Here is a 15,456-nt window from a genome sequence, read left to right on the forward strand (position 1 = left end):
TTACTGGCGATTGATTTGTAGCAAGAATTGTTGAATTAATATTGAGAAGACTACAAGAGTTCAAACGCACTCACACATTTATATATTCAACGAATCAAATGTTTCGGTCGGCTCTGTTCGTACACAGGGACACACGCACACTAGCGTACATATCATCGCTCAGAAATAAGAATACGTTATTTACTTATAATCTATTGATTGTACCAAAAATAAATCACTACAAAATTGCTATGTTGTTTAAACAATAATTTGATAAAAATATGAATAATTGCCGTATATTAATTAGCATGGTATTTATCGTTAATTAAAATTTAAAAGTTGAAATGTAACTTTTTGATTTTTCTGACGAATCAAACTTGAGTGCATTATATATTTTCTGCTTTGCTTTTATTACAGTGGACCATATATTTCAAGTGATTATATCACTTTAAGCTGATGTAGTCCCCTTAAAAACTACTAATGGTCAATAGAATATATAACAGATTTTTTAAAATAATTTATTAAGACTTGTCTGAGCCTCCCTTCTATAAAGTCAGTTCCAGAATGAAGATGCTATTTCTACGTATATGGAAATATTTATAGAGCTATCGTACAACTATGAGTTACGTGTGTAAGGCCTAGCCAGCTGACGCTTTCGCTTTTACATACGTGACGAATCTCTTGCTTGTTATGTTCAATGTTTACCTTATTTAACATTTGTGACATTACTGTTTCTAAACGGTTTCCGATCATCGTTATATCTTATCCTACTAATCCTATCCTACTTCCTAACTAATACTAATTAAAATTATAAATGCGAAATTTTGTAAGGATGTGTGTTCGGTTTGTTGCTCTTTCACGCAAAAGCTTCTGAACCGATTGCAATGAAATTTAGTACGTAGACAGATGGACAACTGAAATAACATATAGGCATTTTTATTCCAATAATCCTACGGGATACGGAAATACGCGAGTGAAACCGCGGGGCGTTGCTAGTATGTAATAATACGCACACTTATTTTATAACTGTACCCTCACAAACTTTCGCATTTATAATATTAGTAGGATAGGATAGGATAGGACATGAGACCGTATGGTTGGTTGTCCTTAGTGTCATAATAGATATGATCCATAGGTATTTATTAAAATGCCCGTCAAAGCATCTAGAAAAATTACAAAAAACGTGTAAAATATCAACGAGATATGACAGAATATTCTTTCTACGAATAATTTTATTGCATTTTGAACCTTGTAAGCGATTCTAATAACATTCTCATATTATTCAAATGTTTGTCTACAGTGGACTCGTAGTTTCGAAATACATTATGTTTATTTTAAATCAAGGATACTTAATACTGTTGCAAATAAACGTGGCCATCAGATTTTTTTGATACATGTGCCGTTTTGAGTAGAAATTTTAATGAAGCCAATTATTCCAAAAAGTTCCTAAGAAAAATCTATTAAGATTTCAAATCTTTTGTTTTTACATACCGTAAAGCATTTTAATAAAAAATAAAATGTAAATGGTATGACTCAAAGTTCATTATGCATTAGCCATAGTGATTCAGACTGTTTACTAATCTATTTCAGTTTCCTTCTTTAACAAGTTTAATCACGTACTTTTCTGGAAGGAAGATATTCCATTATTTAATTTCCCAATTAATAATACCATAGCTTAGACGTATGCAAATATATAATATATAAAATATATATTATAATAATAATTGAAAACAAATAAATTACAAACATAGTGATATATGTATAAATCAGAATTTGCAAAGGTCAAAAAAGTGATTAAATAGTGCATATTAGAGGCGCCTCACATTATATTAAATTATCAGTCACGGCCAAAGGGGCGGAGGTCGCGAATGAATTATTAGTAGATCGTATATTTTGTGTGGCTAGAAAATGTATAATTTTAACACATTTCGACTATTTACAATATTTTATATTATTGTCAATCTTGGTTTTACGTCCAGACACTAATCTCGTTACTCGTTTGATTTTAATTATTCGTTTTCGTTTATTAATTATTATTGATAGGTTATCGTAGTAAAAATATAACCAATTTTTGATGTGTTTCGTAAAAAAGCCATAAGTTTCTTTTCCTAAACATATAATTAAGAATGAAATTGAAACATACTGAGCTATTATTTCGGTACACTGCATAACAATATTTCTTATCGTTTTTGATGGATCGTATTCAAAACTAACTGAAAACTCCGTGCGAATACCGATAGCCTAATGATGATGGTCACACGTTGTTACTCAAGCTAAACTCAATCTCTGAGACCATTTATTAAAAAATAATATAATTATGTGATTTTGACGGTCCTATTCATAGTAAAGATGCTATCTTGGCGGTGTCTTTTATATGCTGATTGCTGTGACTGTATACGCAATAATACGTTCACTTAGTGGTCATTTGTATTGAAACGAAATAAACATCGAGGATTCTTGAAATACCTTTAATGTAGCTATTTTTGGCAGTTTTCTTGTTGACATATAATTAAATAGTGCAAGTTCTTTTGAATAATTTCATAACAATTCATTAATTATTTCATATAATTCATTAATTATTCATTATTTGATTGTCGGTCAAATATTGTCTGCTCATCTTCTAATCTTCTCTTGCTAACGTCAATTTTTTTTTTATTAAATAGGAATTTGGTTTTGAGAAATTTATAATGTTTTTGCAGGGGCATTAAAATTTTCCTGTATAAGTCTATTGATTTCATAATACAAATGTCCCTACATATATCATATATAATTGTTCTATATCTGTTAATTAAAAAAGCGTAATATTTCAAATCTCGGTGTGTTCTATGACGTGGGAGAATAAACTAATTTATGAATAGAGCTGTTTCTTCATTTGTGTTATTCGAAACAAAAATTCTCAAGCGCATTTGGACAACATAATTATAAGCAATGTGTTTAATAGATGTGCTAGAAGAGAAGCCTCCAAATGCTAAAAAATGCAGCACATTTTACCGTCCCGACCGATGTTATGATTATTATTTTTAACGGTTCTTCTACGTAATTATACTACGAAATGCATAGTATATCGCTAAATTTCTGAAATAAACTTCAGCTAATTAAGTATTTGTATTTCAATGATATTTCTTTGGTCCAATTAATAAGGTACTACCTTCTTTTCGAGACGTTAATTATTGAACGTTAATTCTTAATCATTAATACCTATATAAACATTATTTCATATCAACACTATTTTTAGGGTTTAATATTACAGTTTCAAGTATAAAATAATATAGACTATCTAAATTTTAGCACCAAATGAGCGACGCGTAGTTAAATGTTTTAAAAGCATTTAAGATAAACGAAAACTCAGTGTTATATGGTAATACACGGCTAGCTTTAAATAGCATTGTTTTGTGAGTCTCACGGAAGAGTGTCGACACACTTACACACTTCTAGACACTGTTTATATTTTAGCAATACTATGTATTTCTATGATTTGGTTGGAAATCACCTTAGAATATTACTGTGCCATCATTTTAGCTACAAATTAGATGTTACTTCGATTATATAATCTGTTTATGAAATCGATGGAAATTTTATTAATTTTAATTAAGGTTGCTTTTCCTTATTGTGTTTAAATTTGTGTTTAATGAAATATTGTAAGGTTGGTATTTATTAAAAGCTCAAAAGTTCAAAGTTTAAATGTTGTGCTAAATATTTGTTATATCAGTATTAAAATTCGCTTATAGCTTGTCCATTGAACGTAAGAACATAAGACGAAAGCCAGTCGATACCTTTACAACTATTTCATTTCCCTTACCGTGTACACCATATTGGTAATAATTTACTACAAACGAGTGTCACTTACATCCATTCTACTAGCGTAACACTTACAAAACAATGTACAATTACTTAAACAGCGGTAAACAGCGATGTTTATGAGTTTTCTATAATTCGCAACCGCAAAGTTGAACAACCTTAACAGATGAATCTTTACCCACTGACCTGTCTATTTCTTTGTAATCAATGTAACATGAGTTATGCAATTCCTCTGTAACAGCGCTTTCGCTTGACCCCCGACATTCATGTTGGACAGATGCAATACGGTTTTTTTCGATTCTAGTCAATTGGTGCGTAGACGCGTGATTAAATGACGTATTCCATGATTGGTTGGATGCGGCCAGTAGGTCGTGTGTGATTAATTGTTATGAGGTCTGTTTTTATTAACATTTTACGTTTTTCTCGGTTAGTTATCAATAATATTAATATGGGATTAACGTAACGTAAATATAGTGTAAAAACGGACAAGAAGTGAGGTAATAGAAGATATAGGTGACGGAATTTTTAATATCTTTTATTAGATGTTTATGTTTCAACGAACACACGCTTTCTCAGGCTATACATAACCAACAAATTCTTAAATTATAAAATATTACGTACGAAAACATATTAAGAAGTCGCCTATTAAGACATGTTTGTGTATAACTTTCGCATATATATGCTCTCCACGATCACTTATAGCGTAAAGGTTAAGAATGCGTCACTCAAACTATTTTAACAGCGGATTCCATAAAGATGATTGGAGTAAACAGTAAAGTATAAGTATGTCATTCTCATGATGCGCTGTGATGCAATGATCTCGTTTGTCATTTCCCACAAAGGTCTTCGGAATGAGACGTACAAATTCAATGTTATTATTCTTAGCTAATCTTATGTCATTTGTTTCGAACGTTTGATAATGAGCGAGAACACTGGACATGTAAGCCGAGTCTGTTGATATTATGACTAAAATTGAATATCATTGAACTAAAATGCTTATAACAATTTAATAAACGATTACAAAATCGTAAATAATAAAGTAATTTTTGCGCTTGTTACCTCATAATCTTTACTGGGTGAACCTAATTCCATTTTTTTTTCATTGAAAGCTTGTGCGTGCCAATTTGAAGGAGGTTCAGTTTTTTCTTAAAAATAATTATGTTATATTATATTCTGGCTATGGCATATTAGTATCCCAAAATTAAGAATATTTTACATCAGTGACCTAAATGGATTGTTACTTTATAAATAATAATAAAAATATCACTATACGTGTGTATTATCTAGTACTTTTTAAAGGTTTAATTTTATCTATTTAGAAGAATAAATGAAAGGTGAGGTCTAATTTGGCCGTGATTAATTTTTTCTAATTTTTCTGTGGCGCGTATTCATTTGCATATATTTTATGGGACTTGTTTCTATGGAAAAATAAGTAAACCACGTTTTTGGTTATGTCATACATACTCTTAATGTTTTCGATACAATTTCTTAAGCAGCGAGTGACTTTTAATACATTAAACCTGATTAATAGTATTGGCAAAAATTTAATAGTACGGGCAATAATTTTGCTATAAAAGTAATTTAAAAAAGGAAAAACAAATATATTGTCAAAGTGCCTTCAAAAATATAATGTACGTTAGTTCCATCTCAATAAAACACATACTAGAATGTTTTTGGCTCACGAATATTATTAATTAATGAATTAAATTAATTGGCTGTTCTTAACGTATTAATGACATTTAAATACACAATTAATACGACACGGTTAACAATATTACACAATTTTACAGCTGACTAATACGTTTTGTTAATTATACATATGTTATTACCTCAAAAGGTAAGGTATACTAAAGATGACCGGTACGACACTGATTTGGGCATAATTACAGCTCTTAAGAAACCGACACTTTTTGTGGCAACCTTGAATAATTAAAGTGACGTCCCGTGTCTCTAGTGGGGTATGGGGCAGGTGATGTACATATGATTCACTGATCGATTTTCTTTATGGACAAGTAGGTGATCAGCCTTTTGTGTCCTGCTCGACCGAGACTTTTTTTTGTGCGTCCTCACCGGTAATCGAACCCAAGACCCTTCGGTTCTTCGCTCACATCAAACTGTGTACTTCAATAGGTTTTTTAGAGAATTCATAGTCTATATTACCAATATCGTCTCATATAAACTACCGAAATAGTATTATGTAAAACTTAAGAAAGGTATTCATTAAAACAAAGTATCACTTTCCTGCACAGCTCTTGCACATGACGAATTAATTTACATAATTACGTATTTTCTCTTTATTTCGCCTTGACTCGCAATAGACAACACACGCAGATGTCAATGTTGAACTAATTGCTTAAATTCACGATTGCTTTAAAAATACTACCTATATGATATTGATAAATGCGAAGGGATGATAATTGTTCTCAATAATGCAAAACTATTAAACGGGTTTGATGAAACCTGGCAGTGTCGTAGCTTGTATAGAAAGATAACACATGATTTATCGAAACACTAGCTTTAGTCCCGGTTTTGTATGCAACGAAAATTGTAAGGCAACAGTGATAGAAAAATATGATTTTTAAAAGTTTTTGAATAGCATTCTTTTTTACTTTATAAAATTTATTTAAAGCTTGAACATTGTAATTCAACTTTCTGATTGAGGTTCTATTATAAAATTGTTTGCGGTCTGCTGCCAACAATTGAAATTTAGGACTAAATTCGCTTTTCATTTTTATGCTTAACGTGTGAATATAATTTATAAATTTATATTTTGTAAATGTGTAATAAAGTAGTAATAAGTTGTTGATTAAAAATTTTAATAATAACAAAATATAGATTTTGCATTTTTAATTTCTAAATTTCATATTATCTCTTACTTGTTAATAATTTAGAGGTTTTATAAAAGATAATAATAATATTTATACAGAAACTTGTTATGGTGATGACTTAATTAATTTATTAATAGTAATCATGTCTTAAGGATGGGCCTGGTCTGGTTGCGAGGGCTAACCTTGGCTAGAAGCCGGATCTCTAACCTTGTGAATTACTTTATTAACTTAATGTGTTAATATCTAATGGGGATGTTTCGATGTTTTAAATAATGATTTAAAGTTTTACTATAGGTAGACAAGGATTTTTATTATCTAAGATGTTGTGAATGCATTTTTGAATAGTGATTTTATATACACGCTGCATTATAGCATACTATCTTTCTTTTTAACTTAAAATTCTCTTGTAATAAGAATGAAAGTTAACTACACCACACAGAACACATAGTACACTAATATAATTCAAACTATTTACAAAAATACCTCCATTTCACATATCATAACAAGATTGATGAATTAATTGACGTGTTATTAATGGAAACATCAATTGACTGATTGTCCAATTAGACACGTCTATTGGCTTACAAACATTGACATCATTCTAAGCGCACAGCATCAAGCAGAATATGATGTTATGAAAGCTAAAGATTGAAATTTGAAGACTTAAAAGCGGGCTTTTAATATGATTAATTAAATGTACTTAACAAGAGTTAAAACATCAGTATTAATTAAATAATGATTTGATTGATACGATTATTTATCTGTAATGGTATTTATAATTGTTTATGTATAACTTTAACTACCGATATTTACAACCCTAAAACCCTAGGAATTATATTTGATATAAATCAATTGAATAAATTCTTGGAGATAAAGATTCAACTGCACCTTACACAAAATATATCGATACAGTAAGGATAAAATAAGTCTAATTGAGACTGAAAATGTAAAGGTCAACGATTTTATTACATACATATAAATAGAGTACAATAGTAGTCAAGATATGTGTCATTTGCAATCAATGAATGCACATATCTAACCATAGTTGAGATGGGCTTCAAGGATGTGTGTTTACGGCAAATACACATAGGAATATTAACCAATATTATCTGTTATATACCAATTTAGACGAGACTTCTGTTGCCTCATTTATTGACATATTAAAATCGTATTTAACATTATTTTGAGCATGGAAATATTTCCTTATTACGTTTAATGTTAATTTGCTCGAATTCAGTCTTAAATCTATTTAAATTAGATGGATTTGTTAAATGTTTGATCGAACATTACACATAACCATATTTTCAACAATTTTTTATGACTAAAATGCGTAAGGATTTTTTGAACATAATATCGTGTGAATATTTTAAAAATCAATAAGAACGTACGTAATTAAAATTCTTATATTCATATAAATAGTATAATTGACTAAGATATTCATTGATTGTTATCCATATTATATAGATAATTTACTTTAGGAGCATAGAATTGTATTAATTATCTGTGCTTTAGCTAGTGCGTAGTGAGTAAACATATATACAGATTGAAGTATCGTTAACCTTAACATATCTATTCAGTCTCTAATGTTCATATGAACATAAGACATATATCTTCAGTTGAAAATAGCACACATCTCCAAACAGCTTATTATGTAAAGTAGTTTTATTAAGGTATTTAGAAACCTTCAAGTAAAGGGCAGAGAAGGCACGTATTGGATTAGTATCAAGCATCGTGATGCATGGTTTTATCAAATATCCCAGAAGGTTATCGGTTAGTTAATTGATTGTTTCATTCGAGCTTTTTAACTATTGGATTTGATGCGGCATCGTTGAATAGGGACGCTCCTATAAATCAATAGAGTCGGGATAAATGGTTGTAAAATTTATTTTATGTAGATATGTTATTTTTTTTTACCGGATGAATCCGGGACAAGTTATAAGCCTTCGTCGATGTATGTTTGATGTTAAAAAAAATATTGTTTTCAATGTTATTTTATATTTTATTATTGTTAATGTTTTAAATAGCTACCTAGATAGTGAAAAAAGATAAAACGTTATGAAAGAACTGAATTGAGGTGACTTCTTGACCGTTGCCAGGTCGATTTTAATTTTGTAAAGGTCACACGGGCGGTTCATTCATTTATTCGCTGGTAGTAATGTATAAAAAATAGCTTTTATATACTTTTTTATAAAGTGTTTTATTTTAGGAGAAATATAGTTTGTTTTCGTCTACATAGTATGTGGTTTTAATAGCATTTGAGAAAACATTTTTAATGATGATTAATTTTTTACACAATAATAATTGTAATACTTTATTATTTCATTAAATGGGACAAAATGTATGCGCAGTCGTGTGACCTTTGCGAGTCATCCACATACCAAGTGTTCGAGACTTGCATACATAAAACTTAAAGCACTTAAACGTTATTGAGTATAAATGAGTAAGTTTGAAATAAGTAATATTCTATTTAAGTTTCTTTAAGAAAATTTTAAATGAATTTTTATTCTGAATATTTACTTTTTATTAATCTTTCCATTGTCGTCATTTAAATATCTTCAATGATGTTTAATGTAAACGACAATATTTATCTTTCAATAATAATGTGGCAAAACACATAAAAATGAACACTGTCAATTTTAATAATGCTAAAAACAATAGAGATGAGTTTTTATACTATAAAACGCTGCGAACAGATTAACCGCAGGTCGCTTAACGCACGTTGATGTCTTTATTATGGAGTACAAATAATGTACGAAATTTAACGTAAGTTATATTTTATTTCTATGCATCTTGAGTTATTCCATGTATACAAATTAATAATGGTAAATTTAATGAACACATTATCAGTAACATTTTTATGGTATGCTCAAGGTCATTCCATGACCCGCTTGTAAGAAAATACGAACTTTTAATTATTCCAAATCTGTTGCTGTTTGCTTAAATATCGAAATACCCGCAAATAATGATATTTTAAAAAAACTTAAATTATTGATTATTTTAAATACATTTAATAAATAGTAATGTATATATATCCAAGTGGATAACATCAAGTACAAAACAAAATAAAATCACATATATTTTTTACAAGAGAAATAAAGGTTATCGCTCACCTCGCACGAAATAAAACACGACAATTCTGTCACAGACACAATATCACTGCGCGAGGTGTGGGGTCAGAGTGCGCTCGGCGGTATATCGCGACTCGCGAGACCGGCCAGTGAAAGTGCTTATATAGCCTCCGAGATTTGAGATGCAACCTCGCATCTTCGGAGATTTATAGTGAGAAACAATAAGTCCTTTTTGGATGCTATCGATAAGGAGTTTTGTGGACTCTTAGTAATTAGGAGTTAGTTGTTTTTTTTAGGTGTCCCATAGCTGTCGTGGGAGAATTGTTCTGATATTTCTATGAAAGAAATTATGTATGTTTGTATGGGTTCCAATGAGTTTTTATATTTTATTGGGATAAGGAGTTGTGTAGAAAACAAGGTTTATGACTTCTGTGAGCTATATGTGTAGACCACAGATAACATAATACTATGTCTAGACGTAAGCGCGAAAAAATGTGATAAGCATTTAAAGCTAGATTAAAGTTGCCTCAAGGTTATGCAATACCTATATACATAATGGATTAAAAGACAATCATTTACAATTAGTTTTTCATATGCCAGTTTATGTGAAACACCCCGTACATACAGTGGTAAGCGTATTATCGAAACAGCTCTGATATTTTTTATGATAAGTATTCAGGTTCATATTAATTTTTCAAATAGTAAAATACGTAGTATTTTCTTTTGATTGTTTTTACGCGAGAAATTAAGTACTTTTTAACGGATTAATTAATTATGTTATTTAGTCTCCCCGTCGAATTTCTATTAAAATAATTACAAAAGTTTTAAAGCTCTCTAGTATTACACATTTTGATAATTAAATATATAAAGAATTCAATATTTCAGTTATTCTTAGATGGACTCACAACAATAGCATTACTAATTTTAAGACCTTCCAACACATAAACAAACCTGCCCTTTATGTGTACCTTAACAAATTAATAATAATAATGTTTTATAGCTTAGCTAAGGTCTTAATTAAAGGGTATTAATTAATGATTCCTCAAGCTTCATTCATGTTGTGGGCGTGATTATAACATCGCTTGACATATGATGACGATGTAACCTGAATTTTATTTGGGTCAATAAAAATTCTGTATTTATAAAAACTCATCGGCGCTTCATCCAGTAAGGGAGAGAAGGTTATTGCGTTCTTGTGGTGTTGGTTTAGTGGTTAACGTGCTTTGAAAGTTTTGGATTCGATTATCGTTGGTATACTATTTTTTTACATTTATATATACTGTATACTGTATATTTCGTCTGTTTCCGTGACGAGTACAAACTGGAGGTCTTCAAGAAAAGAGTGAACAAGTAGGAACAGGTAGGTACTGTAGGTAGGTAGGTAGAGAAGCGCGCTCCATTCTAGACCACATCTCAGCTTACCATCAGGCAAGATCGTGGTCAAGCGCTTCCCTAATATGATAAAAAAGAACATATCTATTTCCTAAATGGATATGTGGTACCATATGAGCATAAAAACCGATTTATAAATATTTAAGACATGTATAAAGGATATTTAATAATATTTTTAATCAAGTACAACTTAATTTTAAAAGCATCACTTTATATTATGCGTTACGCTCAAATGGATGAATTTTTAAAATGAGTTTCATATAATCGCTCAATGCACAAAATGTTATAACATATAAAAAGTATTGCAATTATGGCGGGAATCCTGAAGTATTTTCTTTGTAACTGCAGAGTCATCACCTTGTCGGATATTTGTATGTAGTTAAAATAGTATAAATTAGTTACAATGTGTCAATATTATCATTTCTAAGAGATACTTGTAAAAGTAACGAGTGTTATTGATTATCGTTGTTACTATAAATTCAACAGACTTAAAGCTTATGTTATAAAATATTTGTAATATTGCTTTTAGGCCAGTCTTTTCCCGGATTCAACTGTAGCAGGATGCAGGCTGTTAATCTTGTTTCTGAATATATGTATGCACCAAATTAATTCAAATTAAATCACCAATATATTCATCCTACGTAACAAATAAAAAGAATATGCAAAAATTTACCTTCACAATATTACTTATAAGAACTATATTTGTTTATCATTGAGTACTATCCACATGTGGTCTTTAAATATCGCCAAAGCTGAACGTATCTACGCGGTTGTTTTTGTTTTTTAGAGTTTATTGGAGTATTGTATTGAAATGAGAAAAAAGTCATGTATATTTAGTGTCATAATCAAATTTATATAACGTTCCAAATAAACATATTCCAAAACTACTATCAATGAATGTAAAAACACTCATTAATAAGTCAACCAAGTTTTGGACAATACGTAACGATATCATAGAGCAACTCACCCTTGACCAGTTCCATATTTTTACAATAATATCATAAACGACATATAAATAAAATTTAATGTTTTTTCATTCAATTTATCGCCTCAAATCATAATGGAGCCAATTAAAACGTTTAGTTATTAACATTCGTGATTCATGTTAATGTTAATAATAATATTAATAGCATTAATTTATATGTTGCACAAAGTTCAAAACATTAAAATTAGCTTAAACGCTAAACCTTCGGTTCGTGCATTAAGAGGTCAAGAATATAAAATAATATAATGTATAATACAAAATTTTTGAAACTTCTCGTGAAGAGCACGCAAAACTCGATCGTAAAACACTCAAAATGCCACTTATGATCGGTCGGTTAATTGCCGGGTGATTTCACAAGCGTTTACTGAGTAAGAATTATTTAAAACTCACGTTATTTTAAGATTTAATAGGGATAGGATTCGCCTTAAAATTAAGGTGTTCATTATGATTTATTTATAAGTTAATTTCAATTAAAGTCGATAATTATAACATCGCCACATATTTGTGTGTGAAGGAGACTCAACGGTTCGTACTTTCTTTCATACTTTTTAACAATTAAAACAAACAAGGTAGTATGATGCATCGAATTAGAATAAGATAAATATAAACATACATTAGTTTTAAAGAAGTATTCGTGTATTATTCACAATCATTATAGTGTATTTTGTTTTGTTTGTAAAGAGCGGGCATCAGAGGTGGGGCTTCGTCTGACAGCTTAACGATTACGACCGAAGAAAAAATTTGGAGAGGTAGGGCCTTCACAAATGCATTGACAAATTTTAAAGGGTAAGGGATAAGAAAATGTGAAAAAGTGTATGGGCCTCCCATTCCAGGAACAAATCTTAGCAGAATTTACGTGCTACTACGTACGTACGTACTTATACGTTTGTGAGGATGAGGTGCTTTTCAGTTAGATTAGGCCTAATTCAAGTTAAAGTGTTTTCTTATCCCACTCAATGAACTTGTACCCCAACCAGCCACTTTGTGTCTGAATTATAAAAATAGATTGATGATAACTCTGAGCTAATGTGAGTTTAATTTTCCATTTAAGACACATTCAATTCATAGTATTTTTTAATTGAATGGATAGCAAATATATAATGTAATAGTTCGACATTAATTATGCTTGTACTGAGCTTGGTCGGGATAATATTGTATGACACACAGGTATCGCCTGATAACGTGAATTGTTCCGTCAAAATATGCAAAGCCGCGAGTTAACTTAGTATTGAATTATACAGAATATACCTAATATTAACTGTTTGTTAGTTCTAGCTGTACGTCAGTAATTGCGTAAGAAATGGAGGTGTAATAACAAGATTTACACTCTAAAAAATTGTCACAACAATCCCAGTTTACAACTTAAGAAAATTAACATATTACTATTGGTAATGATAGCTTTGTCTCCCGTGTTTCGTCAAACTGCACGTTCAGTCGTTAAACTGAGATTCCGTTAAAATTACAAAACGCAAATCACGAGTAATTTGGCGATTACTTTGTATTATTTAACTTTGGAAATTATATACGCATTTAAATATTGTTTAAATGATATAAAGTGTGGATAATTTTTATCTATTTTTGATTGATTAAACAAAGATTATACTTCTCCTTTTCTTTCTCAGATTGCACAGTATTCGTTGAAATCCTTTACTAAACAGATTGTATCCTATTTCTACATATACCAACAGTAAATGTCCCATATATCATAATAAAAATGATTCATGATAAAATACTATAACATGTAAAGATCATAAATAAATGAAGATGCCTCATTTTAACATAGAATGGCACTTCCTCCATATGGCGCAGCTGCAGGGAAATAATTCTGTGATAATTAACCACTTGTCACACTTTTGTATTAACTTTACAAAAACTACGCGATTCCACAACATTATTAATTACTACATATACTACAATAGGTAATGGGGACCAAGTTTGTATGACTTTTTCAAAATTATATACCAGCTGTAACTCGCAGCGTCACACGGTTGGTAGGTGACCGGATTTAAAGTAGCCTATGTGCTAATCCAGACTATTTCTGTAGAATTTTCATATAGATCCTATCAGATGTTTTTGCGTGAATACTTCTTCTGTGTTAATAGAAGATAATTTTAAGCTTTTAAATTTTATAACCATGTATTTCTACTATAAGATGTGCCCATAACAAATTAAAAAAAAAAAACAATTTTATTTATTATTGTCTAAACGCCTAAACCACTGAACCCATTGGAGTTAAATCTGATACAGAGATAGCTTGAGACCCAATAAAAAAGATAGGATGGTTTTTATATCAGAAATCCGATGGGAACAGGAACCACGTGGCGAAAACCCCGGGACTATCTACCTATTGCTTTGAGTACGCGAGCGAAGCCATGGGCAAAAAGCTAGTACTACTATAAAAAGCACAGCAAAATATTATTGGCACGTAAACCTCATTCACATGAACCTTATATAAAAGCGCGCAATTTATTACCAACAAGCGTATTTCGTAATTAAAAACAAACCGTAATTTGCATAGATTCTTTAATATTCGTAACGCATTAAAATGATATGATGCTCGGTGTCGAGTTACAAACAATAAAAACTATTTTACCAATCGCCTTCGATTAGAACGAGGTTACCAATATGGATTTATTATTATTTTATTTTTGCGACACGATAAAGTTGCTTTCGTTTTTTTATCTGTTTATTTTTAAGCATTTTGCCCTAAGAGTCAGGTCAGGCTCATTATATAGTTATTTACAATTTAACATTAAATTAAACATTGCATAACTATGAATGAACTTTCTTAGAGATATTATTAGGATTTTCGCTAAACCACAGAAATTTCCATAGGAATGAGATGTTTCACTGTGGTAAAAAGTAGTCTATGTCATACTCTAGCCTTCTATCGTCAGACACGATATATATAATGGTTTCCTAGCAACGTGAAGTAAAGATAAACAAAATCATTACATTAATATAGTAATAGTTACAACCCAAATCACCACGATCCCTTTCTTATATTTGTAGTGTTAAACACTATAACATTGAAGCCTATTTTGTGTTATTAACACATATCTTATAAATTATATAAAAACATAGTTAATTGTGTTGTTTTTCATACTATAATTCATAAAGGTATTTTCAGTCATATAAGGATGCAAACATAGTAGACTACAAATAGATGAGAGGGTAGCGTATTTTTCGCTTCTGAGTGGTTTTTGAACTATTTTTGTTAAGGAACAATTATTGTTCAAAAGATTATATGTGCGTTTATTAAAATTCTAGTATTGTATGAGCTGATTTTCTCTCTAGGTGAAAGCTTAATGCAGGTTGTTTTGTTTCATTGAGCTTAGACTTTTGAAAGTTATCCGTGCTTTATTTGACCTTCGCCTACATTTCATAATTTTCCCCATAGACACGT

The 15,456-nt window shown here is 30.2% G+C and overlaps 1 protein-coding gene across 1 annotated transcript in view; it reads right to left on the minus strand.

The window, feature by feature from the left end:
• Positions 1-9,806, minus strand: part of LOC119837269 (proteoglycan 4) — a 39,671-nt gene extending 29,865 nt beyond the window's left edge. The window contains exon 1 of the mRNA XM_038362785.1: positions 9,716-9,806. The gene's annotated coding sequence lies outside the window, so the exon portion shown is untranslated. The remainder of the gene's footprint in view (positions 1-9,715) is intronic.
• Positions 9,807-15,456: the final 5,650 nt, after the last annotated feature.

This window comes from Zerene cesonia, chromosome 27, assembly GCF_012273895.1.
Source record: "Zerene cesonia ecotype Mississippi chromosome 27, Zerene_cesonia_1.1, whole genome shotgun sequence".
Classification (NCBI taxonomy): domain Eukaryota; kingdom Metazoa; phylum Arthropoda; class Insecta; order Lepidoptera; family Pieridae; genus Zerene; species Zerene cesonia.